Source organism: Balaenoptera physalus (genome assembly GCF_965194825.1).
Source record: "Balaenoptera physalus genome assembly, chromosome: 15".
NCBI lineage: Eukaryota > Metazoa > Chordata > Mammalia > Artiodactyla > Balaenopteridae > Balaenoptera > Balaenoptera physalus.
In genome coordinates, this window is record NC_138894.1 from 56,872,551 (window position 1) to 56,887,980 (window position 15,430).

Genomic DNA, 15,430 nt, shown 5'->3' on the forward strand with positions numbered 1-15,430 from the left:
GAGCAGAGGTTGGTTCATGAGGTTTAAGAAAAGAAGCTGTCTCCATATCATAAAAGTGCATGGTGAAGCAGCAAGTGCTGATGTAGAAGCTGCAGCAAGTTATCCAGAAGATCTAGCTGAGATAATTAATGAAGGTGGCTACACTAAACAACAGATTTTCGCTGCACACAGAATAGCCTTATATTGGAAGTAGTTGCCATTTAGGACTTTCATAGCTAGAGAGAAGTCAATGCCTGGCTTCGAAACTTCAAAGGACAGGCTGACTTTCTTATTAGGTGCTAACGCAGCTGGTGACATTAAGTCGAAGCCAGTGCTCATGTACCATTCCAAAAGTCCTAGGGCACTTAAGAATTAGGCTAAATCTACCCTGCTCGTGCTCTATCAAGGGAACAAAAGAGGTGTGCTGGATGATAGCACATCTGTTTACAACATGGTTTACTATTTTAAACCCACTGTTGAGACCTAGTGCTCAGAAAAAGAGATTCCTTTCAAAATATTACTGTTCGTTGACAATGCACCTGGTCATCCAAGAGGTCTGATGCAGATATACATGATTAATGTTGTTTTTTATGCAGCCCATGGATCAAGGAGTAATTTCAACTTTCTTTTAAAAAATTTTTTGAAGTATAGCTGATTTACAATTCTGTTAGTTTCAAGTGTACAGCAAAGTGATTCTTATATATGTATATATACATATATATAGTCTTTTTCAGATTCTTTTCCATTATAGGTTATTATAAGATATTGAATATAGTTCCCTGTGAGATACAATAGGTCCTTGTTGTTTATTTTATATATAGTAATTTGTATCTGCTAATCTCATACTCCTAATTTATCCCTCCCCCACCGTTTCCCCTTTGGTAACCATAAGATTGTTTTCCGTGTCTGTGAGTCTGTTTCTGTTTTGTATATAAGTTCATTTGTATCATTTTTTTAGATTCCACAAATAAGTGATATCATATGATATTTGTCTTTCTGTCTGACTTACTTCACTTAGTATGATAATCCCTAGGCCCATCAGTGTTGCTGCAAATGGCGAAATTTCATTCTTTTTTATGGCTGAGTAATATTCCATTGTATATACAGATATACACACCACATCTTCTTTATCCATTCGTCTGTCGATGGACATTTAGGTTGCTTCCATGTCTTGGCTATTGTAAACTGCACTGCAATGAACACTGGGGTGCATGTATCCTTTCAAATCATGGTTTTCTTCAGATATATGCCCAGGAGTGGAGTGGGATTGCTGGATCCTATGGTAGCTCTATTTTTAGTTTTTTAAGAAACCTCCATACTGTTTTCCATAGTGGCTGTACCAATTTACATTCCCACCAACAGTGTAGGAGGGTTCCCTTCTCTCCACACCCTCTCCAGAATTTATTGTTTGCAGACTTTTTGATGCTGGCCATTCTGACCAGTGTGAGGCGATATCTCATTGTGGTTTTGATTTGCATTTATTTAATAATTAGCAATGTTGAGCATCTTTTCATGTGCCTCTTAGCCATCTGTAGGTCTTCCTTGGAGAAATGTCTGTTTAGGTCTTCTGCCCATTTTTTTGATTGGACTTTTATATATATACAGAGAGAGCTGTATGAGCTGTTTATATATTTTGGAAATTAAGCCTTTGTTAGTCACATCATTTTCAAATATTTTCTCCCATTCCATAGGTTGTAGTTTTGTTTATGGTTTCCTTTGCTGTGCAAACGCTTATAAGTTTGATTAGGTCCCATTTGTTTATTTTTGCTTTTATTTCTTTTGCCTTGGGAGACTGACCTAAGAAAACATTGCTATGATTTATGTCAGAGAATGTTTTGCCCATGTTCTCTTCTAGGCGTTTTATGGGGTCATGTCTTATATTTAAGTCTTTAGGCCATTTTTGAGTTTATTTTTGTGTATGGTGTGACAGAGTGTTCTAACTTCATTGATTTACATGCAGCTGTCCAGTTTTCCCACTACCACTTACTGAAGAAACTGCATTTTCTCCATTGTATATTCTTGCCTCCTTTGTCACAGATTAATTTACTGTAGTTGTGTGCATTTGTTTCTGGGCACTCTATTCTGTTCCATTGTTCCATATATCTGTTTTTGTGCCAATACCATGCTGTTTTGATTACTGCAGCTTTGTAGTACTGGCTGAAGTCTGGGAGGGTTATGCCTCTAGCTTTGTTCTTTTTCCTCAGAATTGCTTCGGCAAGTCTGGGTCTTTTGTTGTTCCATATAAATTTTAGGATTATTTGTTCTATGAAAAATGTCATGGGTAATTTGATAGGAATTGTAGTAAATTTGTAGATTGCTTTGGATAGTATGGCCATTTTAACAATATTAATTCTTCCAATCCAAGACCACATCAGGTTAATTTGAGATAATAATGGATAGTAAAATATGATGGTATCAGCCTATGACCTGGATTACCTGCAATATTATAATAAATATGACCTAAATGCTTGGACTGCTACTAGATGTTTTTTTCCTCCAGTAACAAGGTACCAAGGTGCATGTAGAGGTAAGAGTAAGAAGAGTTTTCAATGTCAACTGTAGGATAAACTTTCTCTGTAACCATCACCATGTTTTAGAATATTTTAGAAGTTTGAGTATGGATTATATAGAGGCACTGCTCTCCATTACTGATTTATACTGAAAATACCAAAAATACTTAAATATTATGAAAAAGTTTGCTTTTAATTTAGCTTGAAGAAGTGCCCATTTGATAATAGGGATGTATAATGAAAGAAATTCTAGAAGGAGGTGCTCACAGTGCCTTTTGAGAACATTTGTTCCTGTCTCCATGCTGGGTTGCTCCATTTATTCCGTTCCCAACAAAATAAAACCACCCAGACATCTTTTAAATAAGTCTGTTTCTGGAAATTTGATATTGCCTTGCAGTCAGCCTACTTTTAAATATTCACTAATCTGTATTTTTCTTGTAAAATAAAGTTTTATCAAATGCCCTTATTTACTTTGCTTCCCTTTTATACTGTTTTGGAAACTGAATGTCAGGCTATAGAGATAGATTATCACTTGCCAGAAGATAGATAGATAAAGCATAGGAGTAAAATCACAGTATTATTTAGTGACTTGTGGTCCATAAAAAGCAGCATGAGGGCAGTGGCTCTTGTGCACATGAAATCATGTAAATTATCTAAAATAGTTTTAAAAACCTCATCAGTATTTTGAATATTATCAAACATTTTCCTAAGTGCAATACATTTTTAAAAAAAAAGTTCTGTGGCATCAAAATCCACAAAACAGAACTAATTACTTTACTTTTTGCCAGGAAAAAAAAAAACAACCCAATTTAAAAAAAAAAATCTGTTTTCTTGATTGAATAATGCACTATATTTGAACCATTTTGTTTACAAATGAACGCCTCAGTTAATGGATCTTCTGCATTTGAGTGTGTGTATAGGACTGAGTGAGTGGATTTCAGTGTGTGTGTAAATAAATATAGATACACATATGGTGGTAGATCAAACAAAAATTATTTTCAGTAAAGAAAAAACAATTATGTGACTCATGAATACGGGTCCTGTTTACACTTCTGTCTTGAAGGATTAGGATTTGTTAGCTCACAAATAACTCTGAGTTTATTAAAGGTATCAATTAAATGCTGCCTAGGCCTGAATCCATGATGTGAAATATAATACAAAATGAAACTGAATCACATCTATGAAATGTAAAAATTAAATTCATTTGATTACTAATATACTTATAATTCAGCATTCCTACTTTTATAAGTCTTGGGCTTGCTGAAAAATATAAACAGACCATATTTAATGATCATTAATTGTGTATAGTGTGTGGATATATGTATACATAAATATGCATATAAATGCATTTATTTATAATAACAAAGTAAAAGTATTCTATCATCACAAGAAATGTATAATAAAACTGCCTGAAAAATCATCTCTATTTTTGAGGGATTCAGGTATTTCCCAAGGGTAGATTTGAGAAGATATACTTTGATACTAATATCTGTAATACATGCTCATAATTTGCCTGATTTCATTTTGCAAAGTTTTTTTGTTTTTTCCATAGCCTATTACAAAACTCTGATGCACATTCAAAAATGTGTGAAATACATTATAGAATCCTTCACTTTATAGTACTATAATGTGGAGAAAAAATGGCTGTTAAAGCTTAGGTTACTTCTCAGGAGGATCACCAAGTATCGCCTCCCATACTTGTAGTCAAGCCTAATCCAAATTTGTATCAGGAAAAGCAGCCAAACTACTTGGTAGATTTGAAGGACAATGGGGAGACTTCCCTGCAGGCAAACACTTTCTCCAGAGCTATCAAAGTTTTCAGAATTATACACTAGAATTAGAATATTTTGAGTACTACAGAGTCCCACAACATACACATAAAATATCCCCAGAAATGTTAATGCCACAAACCACCAATAGTGAAAATTTTAGAGAAATCTTTGTGTTTCTCAACTGCCATTTTTTTCTTTTTCTTTTTTTTTTTTTTTACAGCTTTATTATTGTGGTATACCTGACATACAATAATCTTCACATATTAAAATGTTCAATTTGATAAGTTTTGAAAAACCATAACTATAATCAAGATAGTGACCAGATCTGTTGTTCCCTGAAGTTTCTCATATTTCTGTAGTCCCTGGGTCTTACCCCTCCCTGTTACCCTTCTTCTAGGCAACCATTGCTCTGCTTTCTGTCACTGTAGATTAGTTTGCATTGTCTAGAGTTTTATATAATTGGAATCATAAATTATGTAATCTTTCATGCCTGGCTTCTTTTGCTCAATATAATTATTTTGAGAGATTAATCCATGTTGTTGAATGTATCAATATTTCATGCCTTTTTGTTGATTAATAGTATTCCATTGTATAAATATACCACAGTTTGGCCATACAAATATTCCAGGGTTTTGGCTATTACCAATAAGTCAGATATGAACATTTGTGTTCAGGTCTTTATGTGGACATCTGCTTTATTTTCTTTTGTGTAAATACCAGGGAGTAGAATGCCTATTACTTCATTTGGTAAGTGTGCAAGAAACTGCCAAGTTATTTTCTAAAATGTTTCTACCATTTTACATAAACACCAGTATTCGAGGGTTTTAGTTCCTTGATATCCTCACCAACACTTGGTATAAACAGACTATTGAATTTTTAACCATTCAGCAAGCATGTAATGGGAAAGCACTGTGTTTTCATTTGCATTTTTCTAATGACTTATGATACTGAGAATCTTTTTCTGTGCTTATTGGCCATCATCTTTGGTGAACAAGCTGTTCAAATAGTTTACCCATTTGTTAATTGGGTTTTTTAAATTATTATTACTGGCTTTGAGATTTTTTAATATTCTACATTGAAGTCTTTTATCAGTTATGTTTTTCAAATGTTATTAAATCTGTGTGTATGAAATGTGGTTGGCCGAGGGTTCCCAATACAAACTCAATAGCTGAAAACTTTTACTAAAAACTGGTCTCTCTTTTGCAAGTAACCAAGGATAAAAAGAATTTTAAACCTATCAGTACTGAGTGAGCTAGTCTTATTTCTGAGTCTTAGAGTAAAGCTTTTTTCTATAGTGTAGTGATTACGGGCAGTTTCTCCACCTGAACTGAAGATCACTCAGCTACATCCTAGCTGTGTGATCTTATATATGATTTTTAACTTCTCTGTGGCTGTTCTGTAAAATGTGCTAATACTAGTAGCTGCCTCATGGTGGTGTTGTAGGGGTTCCGTGTACGTGAGCATGCAGTGAATTCTCAATACCTAGATACTGCTGTTTACTAAACTCATTATTCTTATTCACCCACTTCTCCCTAGATCCTATCTGTTATAAGACCTCATTTAGCGTGGCCACCCTCTCAGGCTGATGTCTTACCCTTAGAGGAATGCACTTCAGAGGCCACAGGCTGTCAGAAGGAGGAAATTATGTTCTTGAGGTTTGAGTTTCAAAGAAACCATATGAATTAGGTGGAAATCTCTGGCCAGATAGCGCCAAGAGAAGCTGCTCATCAAGATCAGGATATTTGGGCATAGAAGAAGGAAGGGTACACCATAGTTAGTTACAGTTTGTCTTCCATCAAGGCAGTTAATTTAAATTCATCAATTTGCTCTCAAAGCTTGATCCTGACACTAAATTTAGTTTAACTTAAGGATCTCTGAATGAAAGTGTGTCATTCAGAGTTGAAAAAGAGTACGTTCATAGGGGCCTTAACTTTTATCTTCATAAGATTAAAACAGAAGCTCTTCCCAAATACCTGCTGACTGATTCTTTTTCTCAAGAGAAGATTCCAAATTGGCCAATGGATGGTTTATGGAAGCAAGACTTTCAGGAACTTCACTTTCAGAGAACATGATGATTCACCTTGGTTTGAGACCAAATAATAATAATGATTCTGAAATACTTCCCCGCCCATAAAAAAAAAAAAAAAGGCGTAAGTGTGAGAAGGGGATAATGGATTTGAGGTGAGTTAGGCCATATGGATGGATATGAGAAGACATGAGTTTGACATTTGGGAAAACAGCAGGAAACACTTTTAATAGTCAAATGAGCTTTGTGTTGGCATCAGGAAATACTTAAAAGTATGTCATCCCTATAGACTGTGAGTTGGCTGAGGGCTGAAGACCATGGCCATTTTATTCAGCATTTTCTTTCCAGTGCCTACCTCACTGTTTATTATATAAGAAAAGCTCCATAAAGATATAAAATGTGTATTTTCAGATGGCTCAGTTTCATCCTTCCCTCTCCACAAAGCAAAATTCAGCTTACTAAAAGTTTTCCTTCTCTTCCAAAATCTTAACAACCGACTAGGTGAGGTATGATTTTGGGGAAAATTTCATTTGCCCTGGAACAAATACAATACCCTTTCCTCTCCTGCACTAAACATTGCCAGGGCTAAGGCCTCTGCAATGACTTCAGGAACCCACCTGTTCACGTATATCATCATCAGGGCTATAACTGTTTATTTAGATACCTAATCAGCATGCTCTAGACCAGGATGAGAACACTTAAGCTTTGAGAATCTTGACTTTTCTTTACTCTTTTGATTCCACTTCTTTTACTCCTTGAAGGCCAGTTACTTAGAGCAACAGAGGCTCACATTTAGACATGGTGACTAGTTGGCAAGGGGCCCAGGCTGGTAGTGAGCTGTCCCCATCCAGGCTAGAATAGCTGTCATGGGCAGATTATAAAAGGGACTGTGAAATAAAATTCATATTTTATGGCAAGACAAGAAAAATTTAAACATTAAAAAAAGTTTTCTCTGCCCTTTGGCCTCCTCTCCCCCTGCTACTGTGGTTTGTGTGTCCGCATTATACATCGACCAAACCTCCCCATCGGCAAAAATACTTGCTCAGCAGTGAAGAGCACCATTCTCCTAGCATCGATGAGACAACTCCTTGAAAGGAAACATTCCTTCTTGACCTTGTAAGGGGTTGCTTAGATCTGGATTATGTAAATTGTCAATAATATGTCATTTAATGTACAGCCCTCTGTCTCAAAAAGTTTATATAACTGTGCCTTGACTTCTAACAGGTGGAGCAGTTCTCAGAGCTTTCTGAGATGCTCTTCCTGTGTTATAATCCTCAAATTTGGCTCAAATAAAACTTTCCATTTCTTTCTTAGATCGACTGATTAATTTTTCATCGACATATGCTTGGTGCAGCTGGCAGGATATCAGAGACACCAGCGAGAGGACACCTGGAGTCTATCCGAAACTGGCGCTTGGTACCAGCATGGGCCCACTGAGCCTCACCGGCTTCACGGTACTCCTTAGGTGTTCCCATGAGTTCTTCTGATATTCGGATCTCATTGTTTGGGTGATGATCCTAAAACTTTTATTTGAGCTGGTTTTCACTTAATACTTGGAGTCTTAAGGGGCACCAGTGCATTACCTAGGCAGGGTCTAGGGGGTCTGGGCAGAGGCCCAGGGAAACATAGGTGGCTGGGTTTATGTTAAATTTGCCTTAAATCGAAAAAAATGAGCTGATATATGGTCTGAACAAAACTTTGGCTAGTGAAATGAGAGACTGAATTATTCAGCTCTGAAGAATAAAGGGCCTTGCTCCTTCTGGCCACAAGGTATCCTCAGGCGACTGAGGACCTTGCGGAAGTGTCTGAGAATCAATCCTCATGACATGGAGCGGCCCTATAGGGGAGACCCACCGCGACCATTAAGTAAGTACTGCTCAAGTGGGAAGGCACGACAGAAGCTGATACTCTAGCACTCTGAGCACCTCTGACGGTTTTAGGTTCCCATAGGGAGAAACCAAGCCATGTAAAAGAAGTCGAACCAACCCAAGGGTAACTCCTTGGGGTGCCAGACTCAGAAGCAGCACACGTGCGATCCACCACACTGTCCTCAGAAAGTCGTTCAGATCATCTCTCATATTTGAATTCAGCTGTGAAATTGATACTGGGAAATTGTGCCTCAAAGGTCAAACAGCTCCCGTGCAAACAAGTCACCTATGGAAATACAGGCTGGGTTTATGTATGCTTACAAGTACTTAATTGGGAACTAAAGAAAATTGGGCCCTGAAATGGCCAAGGTGGGGTTATTTTGACATTCCCAAACAATTCTGAGTGTGCAGTTAAAGCCAGTGGTCTTCTGGATCTGTGCCTGCAGGGTCTACTGGAAATAACAGTGGTGTTTTTCTCTTTTCTAAAATTAGTATAGCAGGGGAAAATATATGTAGGGCTATCTCCATGGATCTTTTGAATTTGAGAAACATCTAAATTGTTAAAATTTTAGACAGCTCTCATCTTAAACTCACATACCTATTTTAATTGGTATGTGGCAGCCCCAAAAGGCTTCAAAAAGTCCAAAATAGCCTTATTGAAAGATTTGTTGTAGAAGGCTGATGAAAGAGTAATGATATTAAAAGGTACCTAAAACTTGAACTACTGCTCCCCTCTATCTTTCTTTGAGTACTCATTGTAATGATCTTCTGAATTGCTTTTCCACTCTAAAGAGACTACTAAGTGGTTACCTTTAGAAAAGGGACCACGTGAGGCTGTAGGCAAGACTCTTCAGATCAAAGGCCTAACTGAGGGCTGTACTACAGAGTTTAAGTCCAGGGAGGCTCCTCAAAAGTATCTGTAAATGGATTACCAAAATGGAAGGCCACCGGTCTGACTAAACTGACCATATAGCTGATATCTGGAGCCCGATAGGAATCTTTTTTGGTGGGGGCCCTCTCCTCTAAGCTAAATGAGGGAAAGTAAAATATTCCATTATAGGTGAAGGGGTGTGTCAGTCCTTTGATACATTGAGGTGGCCACCCAATTCTTTGAGGAAAAAACCAACTCCCCTTGTTTTTACAAATCTAGTATTTACAGGACCAGAGGTGCAGCTCCAGAAATAATCCAAAGCCCACCAATCCTTTTACTACTCCCCAGACTTCCCCTACTTATCTTAAGAGGCTTGTAAGTACTGAGGAAAAGATTTTTTTCTGGCCTTAAGGGAACAAAGTCATCCTAGGGGGAACTTGCTTTTCTCCTCCTATGCCTTTGAGATGCAAATGTTCTACCCAGTCTTCTCCAGGAACCCTTATCTCCACCATCTTTTTAAAATACAAATTTCAGGAAATAATGGCGTAGGGAATTTGGAACTTGATTTGGCAGAGACAAATAGAAATCTTAAGTGTCTTTTCCATAAATATTTGTAAAAAGGGTTTAGCCATCTAGACAGGTGACCTTGATTTGTTCCATCTGCCGGAAACCCAACTTGAATCCAATCTCTTTTGTACCTGATGGGTTTTATATGGTTGTACTTGATTCATGGCTGAAATTTGGGGATGGGAACTATGAGGTCTCTGTGTATGTGTGTTGTAGATGTGTGGTACTGCCAAAATTAATCTGTAGAAGAGCTCTAGTTAATTGGCTTAAAGGAAATTAAGTGCTATATAAATACTCAGAAATATAAAAGAAACTTGCCAAAATGAACTTCAGGTTCACGTGATCTGGGAAATATTCAGGACTGAATTAATATCTGGTATTAAAGTTACCTTAAGCTTGTTGGTTTGATTAATATAGACACATCTGTAGAGTTATCAGCATTAAGTATAATACTTTTATTGTACCTAGGTTTACTAGAAATCAAATAAGACCTTATTATTCCTTGTTATAAAGTCTGTCAGCAAAAAAACCAATATGACAAAACTTTTAAGTAAATAAAATAGAGGTAAATGATCTAAGAGCTTTGAGGTAAACTCTTTGGAATATTTGTGTTTTGAGAAAATCTGCTTTAAGGATAGTATCTCTCTAGATTCTGGTAACTTGAAACTAAACTAAGTTAAATTACAAGAATTCATTCACTATCCAGGTCATTTCAACTAGGATAAAATACGGGAACATTAATATCTGGGCAGGTCTCAGTTTACCTACTTTTGTCTTATGAGAAACTAAAGATGTTTGGGTTCATTAGACACATATCTTGTACCACACTGAGGAAAGAAATTCTATGAGAAGGTGTACAGCTCTAGAGGTTATGAAATACATTCCTAAGTGCCAGTCAAGAAATGCTGGTATGACAGTTTAAGGTTTTAAGGTTAAGACTTATAAGGGGAAACACTTCAGTACGCAAGGAAAGTAGGGTGTGTATTTTCCTTAAAAAAAAAAAAGTATGAGTAATGGAAATGCATTTCGTTAAAAAAAGGTGATTTTCTCTTAGAGCTGGCTGTTTCTGAATGAAAAGGGAAGTGAGGGACAGATTAATAAGGATACAGAAAGTTACGGAAGATGTGTGGAGGAAGAACACAGAGAGTTTTGTACATGGTCAGAATTGGCTACGGTAAGATTGAATTTAATTTAGAAAATGAATTTTATGGGTAAAGTCATACGAAACCTGAATTTAGTTTTCTCTCTAAGAAGACAAAGTTTTCTTAAAATATTGAACTTCTTTTGTGTGAGACTGTGGGAGGGTCTTCGCCTTGAAGTGATCTGTATTTGTCACTGAGGTCTTTTATTGTCATTTGGTTAAGTGAATGAGTATTGTTTCACAGTGACTTGTGATTCTATTTGATCAAGTGTTCTAAAACTTCGATATTTTTGATAAACCTCCCAAAGATAGATTTCTAAATGAAGTTCATTCAACCTCTAGCTACCTTTGAGGTTTTACAAAGGGTCCTTGAAACCTCGACATATTTATTTTTTCTCTACATCTCAGAGAGAAGAATATTAAACTAATTAGGCTTATTTGGTATGTTAAATTACATGGGAAGCATTATCAAATAAGTGGTGATAAAACTTCTTAGATTCTATCCTATGGGTATACAGTGTGAATGTACACATACGAGAAATTATATGAACTCCTAGACTCTGGTATGTCATGGTAAATGGTATCAGTCATAATTTTAGTAATTACCTCAAATGTTGTATGTCACAGCAGCAACCAAGTTTCTTTTCAACTGCATTGTAATCAGTCTTTAACCTTGACTTTTTAAGTCTTTTGTCATTTACAGACAGTTATCATTGTACTCTGATCCTCTTTACAAAATGCTTCATCTTCAAGAAGATTCACAGCAAGGACTTTTTGACAAGTACGGGTTTCTGATAACTTTCAGATCATACCACTGAACTGGGTAAGAAATTAAAAGAATTCTAATGGAAAACCTGATGGCTTCGTAAAACTGTTAACAGAAGATTAAGATCAAGGATTAGTCACATAGGACTAAGCAAATGTATGAATATGGTTATAATTTTTGGGTTTTGTCCGAAATGTTGTTATTGGTTTTTAATCTGTGTTTTCTAGATATAAGGAAACCTTTAAATTATACTTCTGTAAGTAAAATTGAAACATTTATCTTTTCTCTCTCTACCTGATCCCTCCAGAATTTGGAAACTCTTAGGTTCCCAGCAGCTTTCTCAGGTATATAAGGAAGGCCACCTCCTAACAGATGCAGGAATCTCAAGGTATTTTGGGGACCTCGAGAAGAGAAGTATTCACCCAAATCTACAGATACCAAAGGCACAATCTATGACACACTTGGTACATTTTTCCTGGCCTTGAGGTTTTAAAGTTTAATCTGAGATTCTTTATGGAAAGTTCCAGCACAGCCAATTTAAAGAGTCTCAATTAACCAGACTTATTTTGCAAACAAATTAATTGGTAGAAATACAGGTAATTTTAGAGAGAAAAAGATTATGTTTCAGTGAATATTAAGTCCTAGTTTTGTTAATTGAGGTCTGTACTTACTGGCTAAGATGCAATTCCCAGATAACTTTTTGTAAAGTTTAGTCATTAAGAGTTTCTGAAATTTATCACAGTAATATAATTTTGGATGAAAATCAGATGTGCCAAGACCTGCAACCAGGAGATTATGCATACTGGAAAAGATATCAGATAAAGAACTGTTTATGGCCACATTGGAAGGGACCTTATCAGGCCTCTCCTGAATGAACTACAACTCCTGTTTCTGACATCTGACTTCAACTAAGACCAGTACTACCAGACAAGAAGAAGACAACATCTGAAGTAGACAGCTGACCCAAGATTCTACTTTGACAATTGCTCACATTTTTTGCTTATGAGCTAAATGTATTTCTTGGGCTCAATCATATGAAAGTTTCAAAAATCAGTCTAATTGCTGACTTTGTGGCCAGTCACCTATGTCTAGTACTCCCAGGTTGCCTTGGTGGATTTCTCCTTGCCAAGACTCTAAGTAAGTGATGGTCCTCAGAAATTGTATTATATTTTAAAAGAAAGAAACTTTACATCATGCAAGCTAATGTTACCACCAATATCACTAAATGAGAACCTGGCCATAAATATTCCTTTCCATTAGATATTGAATATTGTGTAGCTCCTAACTGGACCTAATGGATTTATGGAACAAGTTTATGACCTAGTTCTCCCCAGGTTGGTTACGAAGATAGATAGATAGATACATAATCGATTTCCCTTGGGCTCAAGGTCCCCAATGGGTAGCCCTGGAAACAGCCCCTGTCAGTCTGTGATGGTAGTCTGTAATGTCAGCACTCTGGCACCTATCAGTTTTCCAGTGGTATGACCAGTTGGCCACACTATTTGAAGTGTCAAATTTCTTCTCTGTACAATCCTCTTCCAAGTTTAGGGGAAATAATAGGAAAATGATGTTGTTGCTCCTACTACCAATTTAAATTACAGTTTGTAGAACTTATAAGGTGATTGATAGGCTTTTGACTTTCACACTGTATCTCACACTAAGATGATGATGTCTAAATGACTTGAAATTAAAGATCACATCTACAGTTTGTTATAAAATAATGGGCATACATAATGCACATGCAAGGAAAACTGTCTTAAGTCCCTTATTGGATAACCTAGACTTGGCTGTCAATCCTTGCTGAACATTCTGTTAGTATAACCTCGACAAAAAGAGATAACCGGGCTATTGGGCCCCAGTATCGAGAGACATGATGGACCCTAGAGCAGGCAAGCAGCCGCTTTGACTTCAAGGGGCCAAATATTTGATCACCTAGTGCTTTCTATTGAAAAAGATTAACAGGGGGACATTGTGAAATGAAATCCATATTTTATGGCAAGACAAGAAATACTTAAAATTTTTTCTGCCCTTTGGCCTCCTCTCTCCCCCCTACTATGCATTGTATATCCGCATTGTGCATTGACCAAACCTCCCCCATCAGCAAACATACCTGCTCAACCATAAAGAGCAACATTCTCCTAGCATCAACAAGACAGAGAGCTCCTTAAAAGATAGCATTCCTTCTTGACTTTGTAAGGGGCCGCTTAGATCTGAAGTATGTAAACTGTTTGTTAATAATACGTCACTTAATGTATAGCCTTCTGTCTCAAAAAACTGGTATTACTGTACCTTGACTTCTAACGGGCAGAACAGTTATCAGAGCTTTCTGAGATGCTCTTCCTGGGTTATGATCTTCAAATTTGCCTCGAATAAAATTTTCCATTTCTTTCTTACATCAACTGATTAATTTTTTGTTGACAGGAGCCATACCTTCCAGGTAATTCTATCTATTTTTATAGCCATAGGCTGAGGTGGTCTGAGCTCATGTATGTGAGCACTGTTGATGACCTAAATGCTTTAATCTACACTATGGCTTTGTATTATATTCAGTGTGATAGTAACAGAGCGAGGGAAGAAAGGGAACTAACATGTATATCCAATACCTACTACGTGCAAGGCACAGTGTTAGGTACTTTAAATAGATTTTAGAAAAGATTAATCTACCCAGAAGCTCTACGAAAAAGTTAAGTGAGGAGTCCACAATCATATGGCAAATAAACTGGTAGACCCAGAATTCATATTCAGGTCTATCTGAATCTTTTGTCTCCATGACACTGTCACTATTTATTAGATAACATCTAATAAATGCCAGGAGAGAGAGTACAAGGCATTCATAACTGTCAGTTATAAATATGTCTCTTAACTGTTATTTATAAATCAATTAGCTCTATTTTTTTCTAACTCAAGTGCCATTTTTAAGGCACTGTAGAGTACACAGCTTGAAAAATTCTACCATGTTTTTAACATATCACAATTATTAATTTTATAACTTTTTAAATCCTGGAATTTATAAAAATCATTCTTCTTAAACCTTGATATATTTATACGAAATTCTTCACCATACTGGGTCGTGTAATTTATGAGTTTCAGGGCACATTTTGACATACTTTATCTGTACAAATGTCCTATGGATATAGATAGGTAGGTAGATAGTTTTACACATCCAATTAAAATGATATCCTTCTCTCTCCCTGTGTATATTTAATGTAATTTTATATGTAACATGCATCTTCAAAGTCTCCCTGAAATTCACTTGTGCATTTAAATTTCCTATATGGTGAGTTTGATAGAAGCAAGCCGTAAGTAATATTTTAAAGCAAATTTACATAGAACAATTCTGTGACTGTGGAAAAATGATTACATTTTTGCAGTGTAACAAACAAAAATGTAACTGAGCTGTCCTCTGACCAACAGATTTGAATTTCATCTCAGTTTGTGAGAAGAAAATTTAACTTTCTTCAGAATGCTGTCTGTGGATATTTTTCTCATACTTATAAACTAACATTTTGAAGTGCAAAAACTATAATGGACTGCTATGGACTGAATTGTATTCCCCCCCTCCCCCAATTCATATGTTGAAGCCCTAATGTGACTATATTTGGAACTAAGGCCTACAAGTAATTAAGGTTAAATAAGATAATAAGGGTGGGATCCTGATCCAATAGGATTATTGTCCTTACGAAAAGAGCCAACAAAGAGCTCTCTCTCTCCACCATGCGAGGTCTCAGCGAGGAGGCTGCCATCTATAAGCCTGTAAGAGAGTTCTCACCAGAAGCCAACTACGCTGGTACCCTCATCTCAGACTTCCAGCCTCCAGAACTATGCACAAATAAATTTCTGTTGTTTAAGCCACTAGTCTGTGGTATTTGGTTATGACAGCCTGGGCAGACTAAGACAAGGACTTTAAAAACATCTATCTCCAAAACTTTT

General features: G+C 36.5%; 1 protein-coding gene across 1 annotated transcript in view; it reads right to left on the bottom strand.

Annotated features, from left to right (window-relative positions):
• The window catches only part of LOC309644244 (uncharacterized protein), a 766,088-nt gene that overhangs the window by 44,118 nt on the left and 706,540 nt on the right, over window positions 1-15,430 (bottom strand). The window lies entirely within an intron of this gene.